The following is a 7,867-nucleotide window of genomic DNA, read 5'->3' as shown; positions in this document are numbered from 1 at the left end:
GCTCTGCATGGAGCATGTTGGGAGAGGGGGCAGGCCAGCCATGGAGGGAAACACAAGGATCCTCCTGGAAAGAGAGAGAAGTTTATCAATTTTTTTCTTTTATGGATATTGCTTTCTGTGCCCTGTCTAAAAAACCTTTGCCTGCTCCAAGCTTGTTAATATAGTCCCCTATGTTTTCTTCCAGAAGCTTTAGAGTTTTAGCTTTTATGTTTAGGTTTGTGACACATTTTGAACTGATTTTTGTGCATGGTACAAGACAGGGGTCAAGGGGTCGGTTTTTTTCCATATAAGCGACTTGTTCCAGCACAACTTGTTGATACCACTTTCCTTTACCCATTGAATTGCCTTGATGTCTTTTTCAAATGTAATTGACTGTATTTTGTGTGGATCTGTTTCTGGACTCTCCTGTTTCATCGATGTATTTGTTTATCCCTTGCCAATACCACACTGTCTTGATTATCTTAAGTCTTCAAATCAGGTAGTGTAAATTCTACCTGATTTTTTCTTCTTTAAGACTATTTTGGCTATTATAGGTCCTTTGTATTTCTACACAAACTTTGGAATCAGCTTGTCCTGAAGGGATTTTTTTAAAAACATTTTTTTATTGAGTTATAGTCATTTTACAATGTGTCAAATTCCAGTGTAGAGCACAATTTTTCAGTTATACATGAACATACATATATTCACTGTCACTTTTTTTTTCGCTGTGAGCTACCACAAGAGCTTGTATATATTTCCCTGTGCTATACAGTATAATCTTATTTATCTATTCTACATATGCCTGTCAGTATCTACAAATCGTGAACTCCCAGTCTGTCCCTTCCCACCCCTTCCCCCTTGGCAACAACAAGTTTGTATTCTATGTCTATGAGTCTGTTTCTGTTTTGTATTTATTATTATTATTATTTTTTTAGATTCCACATATGAGCGATCTCATATGGTATTTTTCTTTCTCTTTTTGGCTTACTTCACTTAGAATGACATTCTCCAGGAACATCCATGTTGCTGCAAATGGTGTTATGTTGTCAGTTTTTATGGCTGAATAGTATTCCATTGTATAAATATACCACATCTTCTTTATCCAGTCATCTGTTGATGGATATTTAGGCTGTTTCCAAGTCTTGGCTATTGTAAATAGTGCTGCTATGAATATTGGGGTGCAGGTGTCATTTTGAAGTAGGGTTCCTTCTGGATATATGCTCAGGAGCAGGATTCCTGGGTCATATGGTAAGTCTATTCCTAGTCCTGATGGGATTTTATTTTTTAATTTTAAAAAATTTTTGTTGTTGCGGGGGGGAGGTAATTAGGTTTATTTATTTATTTATTTTTAGAGGAGGTACTGGGGATTGAACCCAGGACCTCATGCATGTTAAGTATGCACTCTACCACTTGAGCTATACCCTCCCTACCCCATAGCATTTTGATTGAAGTGCACTGAATCTATTGCATTGGATTTGAGGAACACTGACATCTTTACGATATTCATTCTTTCAATCCATGAACATAGTGTATCATTCTACTTACTTGGTTCTTTAATTGTTCTCAGCAATGTGCTGTTGTTTCTAGTATACAGGTCTTACACATCTTTCATTTAAATTATTCCTAGGTATTTTATGTCTCTCTCACTCTCTCTCTATCTATATATATTTTGTGCATTTTAAAAATGACCAAAATGCTAAATGGCATTGTGTTATGGACCTCATTCTGTTTCTTAGTTTTTACTCTCCAGCCTATTTTTAAGATTGATCTATATCGCTCTGTGTACATTTAGTTCACTATTTGTAACTGTTGCATTGTACTCCTGGTTGATATTCGGTGTTTGCCCCTTTGGATTTACTATCCATCTTCCTCCTTCCTGCTCTGTGCTCCCTTGCCTTCCAAATTCCAGTTGGATTGGCCAACTGTGGGGCGGGGCACTATCAGGAGATCAGAGGGCAGGAAGAGAGAGGTCAGGGTATTTGCTCCCTGGCTCCTTCCTTGCTAGTCCAGTCGGTCAGTAGCTGCATTCCTCCACGTAGGCCACAGCTTTTGTCAGGTGACCCTCCCTTAGAGCTCCAGTTCCGGTTGATTTAGGCTGTTCTCTCCATTTGCCCTCTTGTTAGATCCTGGGGCTTTACCATTGCTTATTTGTTTCCCCAAACCATGCCCATACCTTATAAACAGTTTTTTCCTTAAACTATCTTCAGTCACCCCTTTTGAGCCTGCATCTAGTTCCTGCAGGGCCCCAGTTGATACATAAGCTATGGTGTACATCAACCATGCTTTACTTATTCATTCCATCGGGATGGACCTGCAGGTGTTCTACACCTTTCTTAAACATTGCGACATTGAACCGCTTCATGCAGTTTTATGCAAACTTATGCAGCAGTTTGAGAATTTATAGGATACTTGCCCAGAAGCAGGTCCTAGGTAGGCCTCTACCTCATTTGACTAGACACTGTGTGGTTCTGCTTCAGAGTAACAACATCAGCTTATCTGCTCACCCAAAGTTCATGGGAGTTCCTGGTTAAGGACATCGATACCAAGACTGGCCATCACCCAGGTTTCTAATTTTGCAAGTTTATTAGGTGTAAAAGGAGGTCCCATTGTTGTTTTAATTTGCATTTCTCTGATTACTCATGAGTTTAAACATCTCTTCAGATGCTTTTTAGCTTTTGGATTTCCTCTTTTGCAAATTCCCTGTTTGTAGTCCATCATTTTCCTCGGGAACTATTTAAAATTTAAGGCACCATGCAGGCAGCAGTGGGCAAGCCTGGCCTTTGGGCAGTCTGTTTGCAACCTTTACACGTGGCAGAGGTTTCCCTTACTTTTCCTCTACCCCTTACTCCCAGTGGATCTCCCCTTTGCTGCCTGACCCTCTCCCCTGCCCCTCAGCACTGACCTTACCAGTACAGCTTCAGCCCCTTGATGGAAAGTCTCTCAATCTCACACATTCAGCCTTTTTCATCTATAAAAGGGAAATTGGCATAATTACCATGAGTAGCTCGTTTATTCACTTAAATGAGCTGGAAACTCGGCAGGTCTCCGGGTTACAGAGACATGCCCTTGAGAAGCTTGTAGACAAGCATAATCCCATGAAGCTCACCCCACGAAGGCAGTCCGGGCTAAGAGCTTGGGGGGTACAGAGAGGTCATTGTAAGATAAAATATGTGAAATCATTTTGAATAATAAAGAGAATTTCTAGCATTTAAGCACTTGGAGTGTGCCAGGCACCATAGCAACTGCTTCGTGTACATTGTTCTATGTAATCCTCACAACAGCCCTATAGTAGTGGTTCTGAAAGTGTAGTTTGCTGGCCCCTGGGGGTCCCAAGACCCTTTCAAAGGATCCTGCAAGGTTAAAAGTATTTTCATTATAATACTAAGATATTGTTTTCTTTTTTACTGTGTAGACATTTGCACTGATGGTGCAAAAGCTACGGCGAGCAAGACTGCTGATGCCTTAGCAGGAATCAAGGCAGTGGCACCAAAACGCCAAACTGTAGTAATGGTCATTGTGTTCCCTACCACCACACATCCGCAGGAAAAAAGTTCCTGTTGCAATGAAGAATGTCCTTGATGAAGCAGTAAACATTATTCTAAAATTAAAATAAAATTTTTTATTTTTAATTTTTTTGGGGGGAGAGGTCATTAGATGTTTATTTATTTATTTATTTTAATGGAGGTACTGGGGATTGAACCCAGGCCCTCCTGCATGCTAAGCACGTGCTCTACCACTTGAGCTATACCCTTCCCCCATAAACATTATTAATTTTATTAAATCTCCCACGATTACGTGTCTTTTGACCATTCTATGTGACAAAATGGGAAGTACCCAGAAAGCACATCTACTGCGTTTCAAGTCCAAGCATTGTCTCAGGGAAAAGTACTCAAGGGACTTCTGTACTTGTGAGCTAGACTAGCCATCTTTTTCGTGGAACATCATTTTTATTTGAAAGAATGCCTGACAGACAAATCATGGTTATTCATGCTTGGATGTTTGGCAGACATTTTGTTAAAAATAGACAAAAAGAGCCTGCCACTTCAAGGAGAACAACAGTATGACAGAATTTTGAAAAACTGGTATCTGCCACTGTGAGCTAGACAGTCTCCTCATGCTTTCCTCAGACTTTTCTGATGAAAGTGGCGGTGAGATCAGCCATGTGATCTTTCTAGGTTGGTAATGAATGTGTCAACTTTTGGAAAACTTGCATATTCAATAAGAAATGCTCTCCAGATGACTAATGCACAAAGTTACAAAGTCATGCACAGGAAAAAGATCCACTGAAAGTATAAGATAGACCCATGGATTTTAATATGACAGGCTATGAAATGAGTATTGAATAGTTCAGATTTCATGTTGCAGTTGACCATTAAGAAACTACTGCTTGTTGATTTTTTGGTATAGTGTTGATGAAGAATATCCACAATAATTTGAAAGGGCCACTAAAATACTTCTTCCTTTTCCAACTACATATTTTCATAAGGTTAGATTGTCTTCATATATTTTAACCAAAAGTACATATCCCAACAGCATGAATGTAGGACAAATGTAGAGAATCCAGCTATCTTCTATAAAAAAGATTTGCAAAAAATGTAGAAGAATATTGTCCTTCTCAGGAAAGGTTTTGTTTTTTCAAAGTACAAATAAGTCTTTTTTAAACTGAAGTACAGTTGATTTAAATGTGTTAGTTTCATGTGTACAGCAAAGTGTTATACATGTACATAGATATATTCTTTTTCAGAGTCTTTTCCATTATAGGTTATTACAAGATATTGAAATAGTTCCCTGTGCTATACCAAATAACATTTAAAAATAAAAATAACCATGTTAACATGTAGTGGGTTGAATACTTTTTAAATGTATTTTATTTTATTATTTTTTATTGAAGTACTGTTGATTTTCAGTATTAAATTAGTTTCGGGTGTACAACATGGCTATCGTTATTTTTAAATGAATAAATAAAGATGTTCTAATTTCTCAGTTTTAATGTTTAATATGGTAAGTCTAAGGATACATAAATATATAGCTACAAATAATACAGTAAATATATGGATGAATAAGTATATACCTATAACCTGCACAAATAAAAGTTCTTTGTGGTCTTTATACTCTCTGTTCATATTGTTGTTTTCCTTGAAGTGGCAGGTCCTGAGACCAAAATGTTTGAGAACTGCTGCCTTAGACGTAAAGTTATTAACCAAAATCTGTACCTGAGGAAACGGAGGTTTAGAGATTAAATCACTTGCCCGGTCACATAGTCCCTGGGCGGTGACACCAAAAGCCAAGCTCTGCTCACTGCACCATGCAGGGCTGCACTGCCACATGTCAGCAAACAGGGGAAAGGCCTCCCACAGCACAGAGAGATCTAAGAGGCATGTCTGTTGGCTCTAAAGAGACAGCAAGCACATCTGAGTTGGGGTGAGGGATCCGCACAAGGAACCGGGGAAAGCTTCTAAGAACAAGTGACAACCGAACTGGGATTTGAAAGAGTAGAATGTTGACAGTTCAAAAATTATGGGAAGACTCCACAAAATCAGTTTGTTTTATCTCAACAAAACCCAGACCTGGGATCCACGAGGACAACCTGATGGACTTTGGGTATTTAAAGGTGCGATGTGCTCCAGCTCCAACTCTGGATGTTCAAGTCATGCCTCTGGCTGATATAAACTGTCTCCTTCCATGTGCCTAGGCTCACAGCTTACTAGTGCAGCCTTTCTGCACAGGTTATTCAATTTGATCTCTATGAAAGCTTTGGGTGGGAGGCTAGGCAAGTCTCACCGTTCCCATTTTACAGAAGAGGAAGTTGAGGCCCCAAAAGACTAAGTAAGAAACTGATCATTGTGGTGCACTCCAGTGTGGGGACTGGTGACTATGAGACAGGGGTGGGGGGATAGTTAGTTTTACTTTATATCCTTTTGTGCCTTTTGACTGTTACACATGGGCATGAATTAATGATTCAAACAAACACATTAAATGGTTTTTGTAAACGAGGTCAAGTAACTTTCCAAAGGTCACAGAGCTAATAAGTGATGGAACACTGGGATTCCAGCTCTAATCATTGGGTTCCAGAACCACATCTTAGCCATAATACTTTCTGGCCTCCTAGAATATGTTATTTTCCAGCTTTAAAAACTGTGAAGCATGGACATAAATGAAAATATTTTGTTATTATAAATAGTAGCACTGTATAGAGGACCTTTTGAGAGGCTGAAACTTGGGCCTGTCAGGAGCTGCTTTTGTCTAATTTATGGTGGTAAGTTAAGCCAGTTAAAAGGGGAGAGGGTTAAAAAAAGAACATTTAAAAAGAAAAAGAAAAAAAAGAGGCGGGGGAGGGTAAAGCTCAGTGGTAGAGTGCATGCTTAGCATGCACTAGGTCCTGGGTTCAATCCTCAATACCTTCATTAAAAATTAATAAGTACATACATACATAAATTTTATTTATTCAAGGAGAGTTTGGTCATCTTATGGAGTTAAGGAGACAGAGATCAGAGTTTGGGGGAGTCCGAAGTATCTAAAATTGCAGGGCAGTATTCAAGAGAGGAGGGAGCTGCACAGAGGAAGATTTCTGAAAATCTATGTGGGGATCCCCTAGAGTCTTTGACTGAATACCAAACTGCATGCTGAGATAAAACTCCATGAGACTGAGCAAAAACAATTTCTGAGGAAAGAACGATTATGGAGGAGCTATAAATAAAACAACTCCTAGAGCTTATAAAGGGCCTACAATAGTTAAGCTACCCTTTAGCCACAGTGGAGAAAACTTGCTAAAGACATGGGCGTTCAGTGGAGACCCTAAAAGACCCACATCTTAGACGTGGAGTTATCTTAGCCCTGGAATAAAGGCTACTGTAATCCATCCCTAAAAAAGCTTAAAAACAAGCCTTGAAAAGATTGAACTAATCTGTATGTAACTTCACTGCCTGTGTGAGAAAGAGTTCATCACTCTTTAAAGGAATGAAATGAAATTCAGCACTCTATAATGTAAAATTTATATGTGGAATGCAATTTTAAAAATTAACATATGTACTCAGAGGCAGGAAACTATGACCCATAATAAGGAGAAAAGTCAGACCATAGAAACATATCCAGAAATGACAGACATGATGGGGTTAGTAGGTAAGATATTAAGACAGCTGTTATAAATATACTCAGTGTGCTCAGGGACATAAAGGAAAACATGAACACGATGAGGTGAGGAATGAAAGGTATGTCAAAAGAAACAAGTCAGGCTTCCAGAGATAAAAAATATGACATTTGAAATAAAAAATTACACTGGATGGGATTAACAGCAATTTAGACATTGCAGAAGAAAAGACCAGAGCAATAGAAACTATTCAAAATGAAGCAAAGTGAGGAAAAGAAAAAAAAAAAAAAGACTAAAAATTGATAGAGCCTCAGTAACCTGCAAGGACAATATCAAGAGGTCTAACGTACATGTAACTGGAGCCCCAGAAGGAAGGGAGAACAGCAAAATATTTGGAAAACATCACCAAAAACCAGTGATAAAAAGAAAATCTTAAAAGTAGTCAAAGATAAAGGGTAGCCAAAGATTAAATATGTATATATCATACATTTCTCTCATTTTCCCACCTCTTTAAAAGAAAATTGATTATTTAAAGCAAAAACAATAGCAGTATATTGTATAATTTATAATACTTATAGAATGAGGATTGGGAAAAAATAGAAGTATAGTATCTTAAAAGTTCTTATATTATACATGAAGTGATACAGTATTAACTGAAGGTAGATGGTGATAAATTAAAGTTTCATATTGTAAATGGTAGAGCAGCCATTTTAAAATGAAGCAAAAATACATAGCTAATTAAGTAATAATGGAGGTAGTATCAAATAGTAGAAATAATCAGAAAGGAGGCAGGAAAATACA

At 38.1% G+C, this 7,867-nt stretch overlaps 1 pseudogene; it reads right to left on the bottom strand.

Moving 5' to 3' along the window:
• LOC123618879 (N-alpha-acetyltransferase 11-like) overlaps positions 1-7,867 on the bottom strand; it is a 47,992-nt pseudogene that overhangs the window by 21,853 nt on the left and 18,272 nt on the right.

Source organism: Camelus bactrianus, chromosome 6, assembly GCF_048773025.1.
Source record: "Camelus bactrianus isolate YW-2024 breed Bactrian camel chromosome 6, ASM4877302v1, whole genome shotgun sequence".
NCBI classification, from domain to species: Eukaryota; Metazoa; Chordata; class Mammalia; order Artiodactyla; family Camelidae; genus Camelus; species Camelus bactrianus.
This window is presented reverse-complemented; position numbering and strand designations above follow the sequence as displayed.